General features: G+C 43.7%; 1 pseudogene; it reads right to left on the bottom strand.

Annotated features, from left to right (window-relative positions):
* Positions 1-3,934: 3,934 nt before the first annotated feature.
* On the bottom strand, positions 3,935-16,321 carry LOC147698346 (sulfotransferase 6B1 pseudogene; annotated as a pseudogene).
* Positions 16,322-16,748: the final 427 nt, after the last annotated feature.

Genomic DNA, 16,748 nt, shown 5'->3' with positions numbered 1-16,748 from the left:
AAAAGTGGTATTTTCAAACACAGAATGTTAAAACCAACTTTACTAAAATATGTATTTTATCATTCTGAGTTCAGGCATACTAAACTCGAATTTCTACCATGTTCCCTGAGTCAGTTAGGAATATAAAATGTAATATTCTAAATGCCCATTCTGGCCAATGGAGAACAGGTAGCCTTTCAATAGTGAAAAACGAAGATGGCTGTAATTCACTATTAGGACATGCTACACACACCAGGGCATGTCCTACCTTATCCTTACAATGCAATTATTCAATTCAAATAATCTTTATTTTGGTCAAAGACCTTAAAAGATAAAAATACAATTGATAAAAACATCATTACAGCTCTGTATATCTCCATTTGTTACATAAGTATACAATTACATTTCATAAAAGCTAAAAAGATAAAATGGGATAAAAAGATTTGAGAGATGTTATACAAGTTAAAAATAAGGTGCAGTCAGAACAAGATTTCACACAACGGGCTAGGCTAGTCAAAACATTATCCGCGGGAATTGTTGTTAATAAATGACCAGCACCTACGCCACATGGCATGTAGATAACAAATCACAGAGAATACAACTGGTAGGGAGGTATCACATTTTGGAATCCTGAGTGCCTGATGGTGCTGCTTGAGCCCCAAGTTTCTGCACAATTGGATGAGCCATCGCTGCCTAAGATGCTTATAGGATGGACAGTAAAAAAGAACATGGGGCACAGACTCCTCCTGTGCACCACACGCTGGACATTCTAGCGATTTAGTGTGAGACCATTTGTGGGAAAAAACCCTGAGTGGTAATGTACCATGTCTAAATTGAACATAGAGTTTCCTTGCTCCACTAGGAACAATCTCATCCATAAATGGCTCAAGTTTGTATACTCATCTTTGTTACTCAGAAATTCTAAAGTTAGGGAACCCAGCATAGAGTTAGTGACGATATCCTCCAGCTGATGGTTGCGATGGAGTTTCACCAAATCAGCACGGGACACATTCATACAAGCAACTTCAGGGTTGCTCCAAAAATCCGGGTTGCCTAACCTCTTACTCTTGTTTCTTATGTAAGCAAACCATTGGATTTTGTCTGTCCCAGGGAGTCCCATGAGTTCTTTGACTTCCTCTCTAAAATACCTCAGTTCGGGGTTACCCATAGTCTACGCCAGAATGTTAAAGGGCGAAAACCAATTTCTTCATCTATGGGTCTGATATCTAGGTCTAGTCTTAGAGGGATAAGGGGAGTACTAACTGGAAGAGATAGCAAAGATCTCAAAAATCAGTTTTCTGCCTTGAGGATATATTCAGTATGACAGTGTCCCCACAGTTCTGCCCCTTATATAATGGCTCCCCTGGCTTGCGCTTTATAAATTTCCAAAATGGAGGCAACTGGTTTGGAGGTGGATTCCCTGTGCAATTTTAGGACACCTCCTGTGGTCTGTACCAGCCTAAGTTTAGCCTTGGCTATCTGAGGGCCCCACTCCATGTTGTCAGTAAGGGTAATTCCCAGGTATTCAAATACAGTTACCCTGTCCAAGATGATACCATTTAGAGAAGGATTGGAAAGAGTGATCTTTGGTGGATTACAGATCATATACCTTGCCTTTGAGGTGTTAATCTCCAACCCCCTTTTCTCACAAAAGCTGGCAAAACTATTTAGGGCACTCTGTATTCCCATCGGGGATTTGGACAATAGGAGGGTGTCGTCGGCAAACATGAGTGCCACTACCTGCTCATTTCGCAACTTGGGTGCATCAATATCTTTAACCCCCTTAAGATGTGCAATTAGGGCATTAACGAAGAGACAAAAGAGGGTGGGCGCCAGGACACATCCCTGTCTCACTCCTCTATTGACCAGGAACCTAGGTGTCAGGGCACCCCTTTTACCACTTCTGGCCTGCGCAAAGTTGTTTAGATGGAGTCTCTTGAGAATATCAAGAAGATAGATTGGGATCCCCATGTCCACCAATACTTTCCACAGAATATCCCGGGGTACCAGATCAAATGCCGTCTTTAGGTCAACAAAAATTAAGTAGAGGCTGCTACCCTCTACTTTCACCGTTTCCCAATATAGAAGTTGCAGTCTTAAGAGTTGGTTTACGGTGGATGTTTTTTTCCCTAAATCAGGCTTGGTAGGGGCTCAATATCTCAGATTCCTCCATCCAGGTCTGGAGGCGATCTAGAATAATCTGTGCAAAGAGTTTTTGGCTCATGTCGATCAAACTGATCGGGTGGTAGTTTGCAGGGATTTTTTTGAATACTGGGACAATTTCAGCCCCCAGTCAAGTTTCAGGTATGGGGGAACCCTGAAGTATGGCATTAAACATCAGGCAGAAGTACGGGGTCCAGATCGGAGGTTGGTCCCTATATAGATCCCCGGGGATTTAATCAATACCACTCCATGTTGTCAGTAAGGGTAATTCCCAGGTATTCGAATACAGTTACCCTGTCCAAGATGATACCATTTAGAGAAGGATTGGAATGAGTGATCTTTGGTGGATTGTAGATCATATACTTTGTTTTTGAGGTGTTAATCTCCAACCCCCTTTTCTCACAAAAGCTGGCAAAACTATCTAGGGCACGCTGTATTCCCATCGGGGATTTGGACAATAGGAGGGTGTCGTCGGCAAACATGAGTGCCACTACCTGCTCATTTCGCAACTTGGGTGCATCAATATCTTTAACCCCCTTAAGATGTGCAATTAGGGCATTAACGAAGAGACGAAAGAGGGTGGGCGCCAGGACACATCCCTGTCTCACTCCTCTATTGACCAGGAACCCAGGTGTCAGGGCACCCCTTTTACCACTTCTGACCTGCGCAAAGTTGTTTAGATGGAGTCTCTTGAGAATATCAAGAAGATAGATTGGGATCCCCATATCCACCAATACTTCCCACAGAATATCCCGGGGTACCAGATCAAATGCAGTCTTTAGGTCAACAAAAATTAAGTAGAGGCTGCCACCCTCTACTTTCACCGTTTCCCAATATAGAAGTTGCAGTCTTAAGAGTTGGTTTACGGTGGATGTTTTTTCCCTAAATTCGGCTTGGTAGGGGCTCAATATCTCAGATTCCTCCATCCAGGTCTGGAGGCGATCTAGAATAATCCGTGCAAAGAAGTTTTGGCTCACGTCGATCAAACTGATCGGGCGGTAGTTTGCAGGGATTTTTTTGAATACTGGGACAATTTCAGCCCCCAGCCAAGTTTCAGGTATGGGGGAACCCTGAAATATTGCATTAAACATCAGACAGAAGTACGGGGTCCAGATGGCAGGTTGGTCTCTATATAGATCCCCGGGGATTTTATCAATACCAGGGGCTTTTCCTGCCCCTTCAACAGTGTTATCTTTGTACCTACTGCTGGTTTAAAAATGGACAATATGGGAGCGTCTTCCAGGCAACATGGGGAGTCATTGTGGACATTCTGGGTGGTTACCAGGCTCGTATAGGAACCTACTTCCGTCGAATACAACGCCCGAAGTGTTCCATCCATCTCTCAGGTGCGATGCTCGGCTCATCTGCAGCCTGACCATAGCTACTGCCAGTTCTCACTATTGCCCAGAATTCCCGCATGTTCCTATTACCCAGGGCACTTTTTATACTGTCCCATCTATTATTTTCCATTGCTGCTTAGCCTCTGCAATAGTCTGCTTCTATTCCTGCCTCCTGAGTTTTACTAGGCTCCTATCTGGAGCTTTGATTGACTCAATTAAAAGAGATTTTGCCATTTTACAGTTTTCATCGAACCACAACTGAGTCTTCGGTTTTAACCTATGTTTAGTCACTACCGGATTGAGTAGATCAGCCAACGCTGCCACCAGCCCCAGATATAGTTTAGGGATTTTGTTTATCATCTTTTCTTGTCCGTGCTCAATAGAACAACTAATCTCCATAAAGGTCTTGTGAACAACTGAATATAAGGCACTCATTTTATCTAAGGATTGTTTTACCACAGGTCTTTTGAGCCTTCTTCTAATATTAGAAATATTCGGTTCACTGTTCTGGCTTGGGCAATGCCAGTATCAGGTAGTCCCAGATTTAGGGCCAAAGCGTTATAGTCACTGTCATGTCGAAATAAAATCTCAAAATCGGTGACCATAGGCCATGTCCTTGTCTCAACCAGGATATAATCTATCCGAGATGTTTGGCCAATACGATTAAACATGGCCTTTCCTTCGCGATCAGACTGGGTACGTCCGTTACAGGCTCTCATAGAGTGGGCCATAGTTATAGAGTTTAGTTGGAGAGCCAGTGGTGACAAAGCCTTAATTGGAGTAATTTGGAGCTCAGGTATAGACCATTGCTTATCTTCTTCTATAGTTAAAGAATTTCCAATGGCTGGTATGGGCTCATATTGACAATTAAAATCACCTGCAATGATCAATAAGCTGTCACCAGAAACGGTGGGGATAAAGGTATCGAGCAGGGCCAAAGTTGTAGATTCTTTCCCAATCTTGACAGGGCGAGAATAAACATTAATAAAGGTCACCCTGAGATCGGATGGGAACTTGAGTGTGACACATTGAAGGTCTATAGTTGGTGTAGTTAATTGAGTCACAGTGCAGCCCAAATGGGATGTTATCAGTATAGATAAACCCCATATGGTCTACCCCTTTCCCCCATCAGTGCCAGGTGATTATATGCCGCAAAGCCCAATATTACAGTCTCATCCCTTGCCCACGTCTCCTGAAGTAAGCCTACATGGTAGACAGTCAAAATATCGAGTTAGAAATATCGACCTACCATAATATCGAGTCTGAAATATCGAAGGAGCATAATATCGAAGGCAAGAATATCGTAGGACAGAATATCGACCCAAGGTAAGTAATATCGAAATACTTAATATCGATGTAAGTAATATCGAAGTTAGTAATATCGATAGCATATATATCGATGTTAATAATTTCGATGACACTAATATCGATATTTGTATTATTTTATAGTTTGTTATTATGTATGTGTTATATGTTTAATTTAAGTATTTAAAATAATTACTATTATATGTGTATACATTTTCTATAATAATATAGACATTTATAAGGAAATTTGATGTTTTAGTACCGGAGCGGGTTGTGGGTTTATAGGGGAATAGGGTGGGAAGTGATTTAATTATGGTAAGTTGATTAATAATTAGTAGGATTAATTAATTAATTATAATTATTTGCTAATTAATATTGATTAATTGGGAAATAATTAATTGATTAATTGATATATATTTTCTGTAGCGGGATGTGGGTTTATAGGGGAATAGGGTGGGGAGTAATTTAATAATAATTAATTAATTAATGTATGTTTTTAAATATTTATAACTAATTAATTGGCAAATAATTAATATTAATTAGTTAATTAATTAATATAATTTTGTACATATTTTAAATTAGTAATTAATTGGTAATTAAATAATATTAGTTAGTTAATTACATTATTAGAGTAATTTATTTATATATATAATTTTTAGTTACTGTTAATTAATTAATTGGGGAAAAATGATATTAATTATTAAATTATATTAATTACAGCTTATGTGCTAATATATTTACTTTATTGTTATTGTTAATTAATTATTAATTGCTAATTAAATAATATTATTTAACTTTGGGTTAAGGAGTATTTTTAGGGTTGAGGGTCATTTTTGGGTTTTTGGGTAAAGGGGTATTTTGAGTGTTTAGGGTCAGTTTTCAGTTTTTGGGTAAAGGGGTATTTTTAGGGTTCAGGGTCAGTTTTCAGTTTTTGGGTAAAGGGGTATTTTTAGGGTTCAGGGTCAGTTTTCAGTTCATGGGTAAAGGGGTATTTTTAGTGTTCAGGGTCAGTTTTCAGTTCATGGGTAAAGGGGTATTTTTAGGGTTCAGGGTCAGTTTTCAGTTTTTGGGTAAAGGGGTATTTTTAGGGTTCAGGGTCAGTTTTCAGTTCATGGGTAAAGGGGTATTTTTAGTGTTCAGGGTCAGTTTTCAGTTCATGGGTAAAGGGGTATTTTTAGGGTTCAGGGTCAGTTTTCAGTTCATGGGTAAAGGGGTATTTTTAGGGTTCAGGGTCAGTTTTCAGTTCATGGGTAAAGGGGTATTTTTAGGGTTCAGGGTCAGTTTTCAGTTCATGGGTAAAGGGGTATTTTTAGGGTTCAGGGTCAGTTTTCAGTTCATGGGTAAAGGGGTATTTTTAGGGTCCAGGGTCAGTTTTCAGTTTTTGGGTAAAGGGGTATTTTTAGGGTTCAGGGTCAGTTTTCAGTTCTTGGGTAAAGGGGTATTTTTAGGGTTCAGGGTCAGTTTTCAGTTTTGGGGTAAAGGGGTATTTTTAGGGTTCAGGGTCAGTTTTCAGTTTTTGGGTAAAGGGGTATTTTTAGGGTTCAGGGTCAGTTTTCAGTTCTTGGGTAAAGGGGTATTTTTAGGGTTCAGGGTCAGTTTTCAGTTTTTGGGTAAAGGGGTATTTTTAGGGTTCAGGGTCAGTTTTCAGTTTTTGGGTAAAGGGGTATTTTTAGGGTTCAGGGTCAGTTTTCAGTTCGTGGGTAAAGGGGTGGTTTTTGGGTTCAGGGTCAGTTTTCTCGACTGTTGCACTCTCTGGAGTGGGAATAGTAATTTTATCCCTACGCTATCAAACGCTTTCCCTACTGTTCCACTCTCTGGAGTAGGAATAGTAATTTTTACCCTTACGCTATCCAACGTTTTATATAATTAATTGTTAAAATATCACATGTTTATTTTATTTTTTATATTACTTACATTTTATGTATGTTATTGTTTTATGTTTGTACATGTATTAGTAAATTAGAATATATTTCATTAATTTAGAAATTAGTAAATTAATTATTAATACTTATTGTTCAGTACATATATATTATATCTTTACTGTATATATTTAATTAATGTATTATTAATATATATGTTTTATTTATTAATTTTAAACATTATTAGATACTTTTAAATATGTATATTTTATTTATTAGTGTTATATACTTACTTTTACATTTATATATATTAAAAAAAAAATCGATATTTTTAACATCGATATTTTTTACAACGATATTATTTTTTCAATATTTTTGTACTTACCATGTTGTAGATAGGATGTCGATATTTTTGCCCTCGATATTGTTGACTCGATATTCTTGTAGGTCGATATTTTTGTAGTCGAAATTCTGTCATAGATCCAGCATACATCATATTGGTCTATGAAAGACCCCCAGTTGGGACAAGCTATTTTGTTAGATAGGCCTGCCACATTCCAGGACAAAATTTTAAGTTTATTCACCAGGGAAGACTCCTCCCTTGGAGAGTCCAGTTGGACAGGAGCTAGAGCGGCATAAATAGTGGCATGAGAACCACCAGATTCAGGTATACCGTATAACCTCTTACATGGAGAAGTATCCCGTTCCTGTGACTCTGTACCCACCCCAATATTCGCTATAGGCTGTCTATAGACCTAGAATGGGTCAGCCGAAGATTCAGGGGCCCACATTCCGAATTTGCAATTATTGAAAACTTCCAGGCCTCTCAGTCAGTCTACATCTTCCAGTGGGGCGAAATGGTTTGACACTGGAATATTAAAAATGGAGGAATTGTACGGAACAGTTGTGGGAATTGTGTGAGTATCCATACGCCAATTACCACAGTCCAGGGGGACATAAACTTCACCTGAATTTCGGGGAGAAGGGAAAATAAATCGAGAGTAAATGCTCTAATTGCAGTTTGTTGACCCAAAGGGCGGGAAGGTTGGAATACCAATCAGCGGACGACTTCAGGGTGCTTAAAATTAATGATCACACAGTCCCCAGGGATGGTTTTTTTTGTAGAGCCCACCCAAGCCACCCTACGCACCATCAAGGTCTCACCTGCCCTGCTATATTGGAATAATTTGTATTTTGCCATCCAGAACAATATATTGTTTCTGAGATCTAATTGTGACTCGTTTTGGCCATATTTAAGTTCAGGAATTCCAACCAGAATAACTACATATGGGGCAGCCGCTGGGGATATTTGGAAGGGACGATTATTGCATTTGTCTGAATGAGAGGGTCCCACCTCTGTTCCTCTCTGTAAGTGTATTACCCGTTTCTACATTAGAAGTTGGGCTTGCCACTGTACACTGATTTTGTGTTTGGACCTTCATACCTACTTGGGGATGAGTCTCTATCGGGGCTTGCTCAACCAATTGAGGAATACACTTGTCTACCACTTTGGTAATAGAAGTTGCCTTTTTGGAATTAGCTTGATCCGGGACCAAAATGGTTTCCGGGTTGGGTTGAGTTTGTCGAGTCTTAGGTGGATTCTGATGAATCTCAGCTCTTATTTGGCGTCTAGATAGTGTGTTAAGATTGGTGCTCTGTTGGCTGGTGACCTGAGTTTTACCAACGCTGGCTACTAAATTTAGCATATAATCAAAAAGTGAGGCAATCTCTTCCTTCACAATAATTCTACATTGAGTAAGAAGATCTGATAGTAATGTTTGGGCCCAAGATGGATACGGTTGAGCTGCCAGAGGCGCGTGGTTATTTCCCAAACATTTCTCTGATCTAGGGGCATTTGAAGAACCTTTTGCATTCCCATCCCCTGCCTTTTTCCCCTTGGGTCACCTAATGTTGCCCTGCTTTCTCTTCCTGGCCCTCTTAGCTGTGTTGGCAATAACCTCTCTAGCGACTTCTGCTCTAGGCGTAGGGATTGACACAGAGTCTAGCAAGGGGGGGCGTTCATGTACAGGTGATTCAGAAAGGTTTACAGCACATTAGCTAAGGTCAATGCTACCAAGGGGGAAATGTCAGGGGTAATAGATAAATGTCTTTCTGTGAGTTCAATTTCTGTGGTGACTTCCCCAATCGCCTTCTGCAACATTAAGTCAATGGCTGTAGGCAAAGTTACTGGAGAAGTGTTTTGGTTGGTACGAGGCCCTTTTGCAGTACATGCACATTTTCTCTGGGTACGAGCAGGAGCATCAGTTGCGGACATCATGAAAATTTACCTTACTCCCAAGGATGGAGGCTAAGAGGGGTGGCCCGGCCCGGCTACCTCCGGTCAGTGATGGGCAAGGACGGGCCCATACTTGCCCAGGCTTTGCCCGGCGCCGCCCGCGCGAGTCCCGCGTTGCGTGGGGCGGTAACGCTTTTGGCTGGGAAGAGGCGTCGCAGGTCTGGCGTCACAGGGCCGCGCCAGGCAGAGGATTGTGGGCAATGTAGTCGGCCGTTCCCCTCACGGCACTTTTCTCCAGGCGAGTGGACGAGGGGTGCCGGCCGTTTCCCTCACGGCACACCCAAGCGAGGATCAAGCCGTTCCCCTCACGGCTGTGGTAAAGTATGCAGAGGATAGTTGGAGCGCGTCCCCTTACAATGCACCCTGCCCTTGGGCCTACCTTAGGGGTGTCTGATATGAAGAAAAGGGAAGGTTTAGGAACTGGCAAGTGGGTGCACTTGCCAAGTCGACATGGCAGTCACAGACTGCACACAGGCCTCGCAATGGCAGGCCTGAGACACATGTTCTTTCTGTGGGTGGCACAACCAGTGCTGCAAGCCTACCAGCGGTACAAAAGGGGGTGGTGATGGACGGAGCATCTGAATCAATCAAACACTCACACCCAGTCAAAAGATCTGGGTTTAATCCATCAGCGTTCTTTAGCCCACTCTGCCACCCCAGTTCAGACATGGCTACATGCAAATCAGTCTGACCCTGTGCCTCATGGGAACAGTCCAGCCCGAACTGCCAAGCCACGTCTTCCCTGGACCGGAAACAGGATTCCGAGGGCCGGTTTCTGGCATTCCAGCCATCTTCAGCCAGGCTTGCTTGAATCCAGTGGCAAAGTGAGCAAGGGACTCACTTCTGAGCATACTCTGCCACACTTATGGCGGCCAAAAGCGGTACAAAAGGGGGTGGTGATGGACGGAGCATCTGAATCAATCAAACACTCACACCCAGTCAAAAGATCTGGGTTTAATCCATCACCGTTCTTTAGCCCACTCTGCCACCCCAGTTCAGACATGGCTATATGCAAATCAGTCTGACCCTGTGCCTCATGGGGACAGTCCAGCCCGAACTGCCAAGCCACGTCTCCCCTGGACCGGAAACAAGCTTCCGAGGACCGGTTTCTGGCATTCCAGCCGTCTTCAGCCCAGCTTGCTTGAATCCAGTGGCAAAGTGAGCAAGGGGCTCACGTCTGAGCATACTCTGCCACACTTATGGCGGCCAAAAGCGGTACAAAAGGGGGTGGTGATGGACGGAGCATCTGAATCAATTAAACACTCACACCCAGTCAAAAGATCTGGGTTTAATCCATCACCGTTCTTTAGCCCACTCTGCCACCCCAGTTCAGACATGGCTATATGCAAATCAGTCTGACCCTGTGCCTCATGGGAACAGTCCAGCCCGAACTGCCAAGCCACGTCTTCCCTGGACCGGAAACAAGCTTCTGAGGACCGGTATCTGGCATTCCAGCCATCTTCAGCCCGGCTTGCTTGAATCCAGTGGCAAAGTGAGCAAGGGACTCACGTCTGAGCATACCCTGCCACACTTATGGCGACCAAAAGCGGTACAAAAGGGGCAGAGTGGGCTAAAGAACGGTGATGGATTAAACCCAGATCTTTTGACTGGGTGTGAGTGTTTGATTGATTCAGATGCTCCGTCCATCACCACCCCCTTTTGTACCGCAAGCCTACCAGCAGCATTTGATTTACAAGCCCTGGGCCCACATGGTGCACTGTACTAGGGTCTGACAAGTAAATCAAATAACTCAATCATGGAATCACTAATTAGTGCATCACTTTAACATAGGGAGCACTTGCAATGTGGCACTGATTAACAGTGGTACAGTGCCCAAAGCATATAACCAGCAAAAACATATCAAAAACAGAGGAGGCAATCCGAGAAAATGGAAGGGAGACTCACACCAATGGTGCCAGGTCTAACAGTCATAGTGTATTAAACTTGTCAGTATATTTAAATGTGGTGTTCTACGTAGCGTAATAAACTTAATAGTTTTGATAATCGCTATTGTAGTTTCTAGCTAGTGGTTTTCTTTGGGTTTTTTTCAACGCACAAACTCTGCTTTTGTTCATGGTGCCATGTTTTAGTATGCCTCGCTTATAGCAGTTAATGCCTTGTCTAATGTAGTTGTACGCCAAACGTCATCCACATTTGGGCTGTTAATTCCTCCATACAGGGACCTTAAGTCATAGGCTTAAGTACTGAGCAGCTCCAATTGTTAAATCTTGCAATATGTGCAAAATATAGATCTGCTACACATGTGATCTCACTTCCTGCCGTGATGTCACTTCCTGCTGTGCTGTCACTTCCTGTTGCGATGTCACTTCCTGCTGTGATGTCACTTCCTCTGACACCACCTAACTTGGAGAGTCCTCCCACTTCTTTTTTTAGGACTTGTGCCCTGCAAAAAGGCATTTTTTCAAAAGTTTGTTTATGTACAAGAAGGGACACCTTCCTGTACGTAAACAAACAATGGCATTTAGCTTTTTTCATGTGTGCTGCACAAGGCAGCATACATGGAACAAGCATTTGCGATGCAATAGGTCTCGCATTTGCGAGAGTTAATGTATTGGCATTGTAAATGCCTATGCCTTTTATGTATCTGTTTTGATATTTAACACATAAATAAAAAGGCATTGCCATGTACAATGGCAATAACTCAAACTCTTGTAAATGCAAAACCTATTGAATGAAGCAGCCGCCATTGTCTTGGGCTGCTTAGAAAGTGAAAGCGCTCATGGTGAACTGAATGTTGCAGGAAAGCATGTCGTGCCAGCAGTAGGAGGAACTCATTAAAGAAAATAGTGCTTACAGACTAAATAAGTCATACAGTGTAACAGCAGTCCTCATGGGAGGTTACAAATGAAGAGAAGGTGGTACTAAGGAGGGACTATAAAGCTTATGAACAAATCAGAAGCCAGCATTTACAATGGACTATGACACAAGCCAATGAAAAATATGGGTTAGGAGTGGGTGGAGCTTCAAGTCGATACTCGATTACAGCATGCCTTGCAGAACAGCGCATGCGCTGCCCAGGCTCATCTTAAAAATGATGTAAAAGTGTGGCAGATATTATACAAAAGCCTCAATGAAGGACATGAAGTAGGAGAATAAGATTTCTGTGATTTGAGAATGTGGTGTCTTAAAAATACAAGCATTTATTAATTTTATTAATTTCTGATTTTGTAATTTTTGGCATTTGTAATCTCTTCACTTATACATGTACATAGCAAGGAATGACCCAAAGTCTAACGTGGTGCTATTGTTAACTTTATGGCCTTTTAGCACAGTGGCTATTCCCTAGAACTTTCATTACTAATGTTCTTCCTTCTGTACCAGGAGGCCTTGCATATATGACTGCTATGACGTAGAGGTATTAAAATGTAGTTTTATCTGGCGGTCCTCTCCGCATTTGAGCAGGTCTCGGGCCTGCTGCTCTATCCGGCGAAATCCACCCTGGTGCCTCTCCACCCATCGCAGGACTGCCTTGACAGGCAGACGAACATTCCTCTGCACAGGTTGTCCTTTAAATATTTGGGTGTGTGGATCGCCCTATTTCCGGAACTCGGACGGGCCCTAAACATTACGCCCCCGATCAACAAGACAAAAGCGGACCTTCGGAAGTGGCATGGGCAGGAGAGCCCTCTTTAAAATGATGGTACTCCCCCGGTTCTTGTATATTTTACAAAACATCTCCCTTCATCTTCCGGGGAGCTGGTTCCATGAAATTGACGGTATCCTCACCCGGTTTCTCTGGGGGGGGTGGGCGACCGCGAATGTCCCTGGCGCATTGCCGTATACCTCCCTATGATGGGGGCATGGGAGTCACCAATCTACACCTTTACTATCTAGCCACAAGACTCATCGTGATCCATGATTGGTTCGCGGGCGGCTGGTCCAACCCGGCGTAGCAGGTGGAACTTCGCTCGATGGAGTACCCTCAACTCCAGGCTTACTTATATGGAGCCCCTATACCCCAAGATCTCCCCCAATCACCAGAACAGTTTTCTTAGCCTGGCGCACGGCGTTGCGCCACACGAAGTGGGACCGGAAACTCACTCAACAGACGCCTCTGTGGTGTGGTACGTGGCTGCAGAAGGCCTTATCTTTTTTGGACTTTCACCGATGGGACAGCATTGGGATCTCGCTTCTCGGCGATCTCCGGGTGGGGAATCACATCAGATCTTTGCGGACTTGCAGCAGCGCGTCTCCCTCCACCACTCTCAATTCTACAAATACTTGCAACTCAGACATGAACTCCGCTACACATTCCGTCTCCCATCTCCCTCCAGGAAATCAGTCCTCTAAAAGCCCAGGTGATGATGGGGAATTGGGTAGAGGAGGGGTGTCTTGGATCTAACGCTCCTTGGTGAACAATGGTCTGGATCTTTAGACTTGCTGCGTGCCCGCTGGGAGGGGTGGCTGGACCTCTTGGAGGATGCAGACTGGAGGGACGCCCTTATGGCCCCTAAATCGCTGATGACCTCCTCCAAGCTGAGGTTAGTCCAACTCTATTACTTGCACATAGCATACCTCACCCCTGCGCGTCTTTAAAGTGCCCGACTGCGATCCTCCCCCAGTTGCGCGCGATGCAACCACACTCCTGCAGACTTCTACCACATGGTCTGGCAGTGTTTTGGGCAGGGGTGGAGCTGGAACTTACACTGACCCTGGGATGGGAGGTCCCACACGACCCGGTGCGCTTGCTCCTTGGGGTGTATGCCAGCTTAGATGGTTCACGAGCAGATAAGCGCTTCCTCGGAACAGCGGTGGCGGTGGCAAAGCGAGATATTGCAGCAATCTGGTCCCAGGCAAAGCCTCCTAGCGTCAGGCGGTGGAAATGGGGGATTGACTGGTGTGGGACCCAAGAGGAATCCCTCTTTGAAGCCCGTGGTTTTCCTGAACTTTTTCAGAAGGTGAGGGGCAAATGGTTCAACCTAGTCCTCTAAAGGGGTTGCAGGTGTGTAGGTTCAATGTCCCTTACGGGCATTATTTTACCCTGCAGTATGCCTTATGCTCCCCTGTCTCCAGTTGTGTGGCTGTAAACAATCGTCATTATGTGTTTGATTCTGCTACCAATGTATTGTTTTGGTGTGATTTAAACTCAATAAAATTGATTATAAAAAAAAAAAGTTAGTTTTGATAAAGCTTTTTTTTTTTTACATTATTGCTGGTAACCTTGCCTGGTATGCTGAAGTGGCCACTGCTAGTAATTCTGCATCAAATGCACACTTATCGAATCTTGTCTGAGGTGGTCAGTATAGTAACACTGTTAATTTGGGGTAGTAGCTCAGATTTATTGAACATAAGTAGCTTGTTTGACACAAAAAGTTGGAGATCCCTGGTCTAGAGTGTCTGCTAATGTGTGACTTAAATGTCCATGGAAGGCTAGCTTTGATGGGGACGGTAACAATTTGATTTTCCAGATGTTATGTAATGTCTCTGGTCCTTGCAGCTACATAGTTTGGGTCGGGAAATACAGAGTAGGTAGGAAGCTTTGGTTTTCTGGTACATGAGCAAGTGAAATGTTTACGTATCGGATTACCAGGACAATAGAAACTTGTGTTTGACCTTAACTCTCTCCATTAAAGGTCAGATGGATGTTTATAGTGCACTGTACTGCACACAGGCTGCACAAGAGTTTGTTGGAGATCCGCCTAGTTAAAGAACCCTGCTGCCAGAGAGGCCTAGCTCAGTGCCCCGGTCAGGCTTGCAGGAACAGACTACCAAAGACTTCAACTGGGAGTGGTAAACCAGTCTTGCAGAAGCACTTCTAGCCACACACTGCCCCTTCACAGGGAAAGAGTTCTTGGTTTGTAGGCACATGTGAAGTAAGCTTTAGGTCTGGGTCACCACTCCTTTTCTGCACGTTTCCGTAGCAGGGGCCAGTAGTGAGTCAGCTGCTTTGTCGTAGGGGCCGGTCCTGGGACCTTGGTCAAGTATAAGAATGGTACAGGCTGGCACTAGTTTCTTATTGTTAAGCTGCTCGCAGACCAGGAATGCAGGTAGATAGGCATGTAGCAGCAGGTCAATAGTCAGTAGTGAAGTTCTTCCAGCTTGTCAAAAGTTCGAAAAGGAATTGTGCACCACACGGTTCCCTACTCTCTAAAACCAGGTCCTCTCCTTTCTAGCAGGTGATTCGAAATAGTAGCATCAGAGGTCCAGTAATTATGCATAATTGGAAATCAGTCAAGATGCCACAGCTCCTAGTCGGGAAGGAGCATTTTTCAAAATTAAGAAATCTCTGGCCACTTAAAAAATAGAGCAGTTCCCTTTGCCTCTTCCCAGGTAAATCGCGGGGAGAGAACTAAAGGGGAGTTTTGTAAATTTCAAGCCGTCACATCCAGAATGATAGAAACTATTCGTATTTGTAAATTATCTGTCCAGACATAGGTCCCGACGAGCTCTTCAATGGCATTAAGCACTACATAAATCATGCAATCAGACCAATATGAAAGCTCTTTAGGTCAATACGATGACAAATTAAACCAAACAATAAGTGGAGGCGGAAATGATGTGTAAACTATGTAATTCAAACTTTGCATCCATCTCCCAGCTTTGAGCTTCAGAGAAATAGTTTTTCCAATTTCCGACATCACCTTTTCGAAAAATGGTAAAGCCCATGGATCCATGCGTCTCAGAGGATCTTTCTTTCATTGCTTTGAAGCTGCCTAGTTCAGTGATTAATAGAATCTGCTCTTGGGTCAGATGTATCCCCCAAAAAATTGCTATTTTATTTACTGCTGCCTCCAGATCCACTTTCATTTCTTCAAACACCAGGACCACCACATTTTCATCATCTATATGTTCATTCCAGACGATGGCATGTTCAAAATATGAACTCCAGCACACTTTTCCAATCATGAAGTGCTCACAAAACGCATCCCAGGAGCTGTAGTTGGGAAGTAGAGGCACACTATTATAAAAGTGGAACAGCGACACTGCTGTATCTTTGAGACTGCGAAACACCACCAAAGTCTTCACTTTGTTCACCTCAATGGACTTGGGGATGTTGCCGCGTGTAGATGCGTCGTTAGAACTCTTGAGGAAGGGATCTGGTTTAAACTCTCAAATGTGTATGGTGATCCGATTTCAATCATGGCCATAAGGGGCGGTGGCTCCTTGCAATGGATGCTGTAAATCATGTCATGTAAAATCTGGATGGTCCAGGTGGTACTGCCTTTAGGGTAAGAAACCATGAGCAGGTCGTCTGCCCTCAGCTCGAAGGTTCCTAACGCCTGGAAAGTCTCCAGGCTGCACAGCATACTGGGGTACAGCACCCCCTTGTAGGTGAGCAGCAGCTCTTCCGGAGCCTTGTCTTTCACTGCAGCCGAAAGCGTTTCGTTTATTTTCACAAATCTCTTCAAAATTGACATCTCATTGGAGACTGTGCGAGGCGCTGTGCCAAGGAGGGCTACTAGGCACAGTGCCGTAGAGGGCAGAGCTGCGAGGCGCTGCCTTAGAGGGGAGAGCTGCAAGGCGCTGTGCAAGGGAGGGTGGACTGATGACACACAGAGCCCCCTCTGTCCTTCACACAAAAGGTGACAGCATCGTTTGTGTGAGATGGACAGGCGAGCAGTGACTGGGAGGGGTTCTCTATTAACTCGGGAGGGAGGGAAGTGGGGTAGAGTGTGTGTGAGGCTGGACAGCGGCACCAGTCACAACTGCCTGGAGCAGCCTTTTTATTCCGGAGATGAGAAGACGCAATAAAATCTTGACGGAGGTAAAGGGTTTTTCTACAATTCTCCTCTTCTGCAAAATTGGCATTTTTTGACCCGGAAGAGGATTTTCGGGGCAGTAGAG

Source organism: Lissotriton vulgaris, chromosome 8 (assembly GCF_964263255.1).
Source record: "Lissotriton vulgaris chromosome 8, aLisVul1.2, whole genome shotgun sequence".
Classification (NCBI taxonomy): Eukaryota; Metazoa; Chordata; class Amphibia; order Caudata; family Salamandridae; genus Lissotriton; species Lissotriton vulgaris.
Note: the sequence above shows the minus strand (reverse complement) of the source record. Positions and strands in the feature narration are given on the sequence as shown.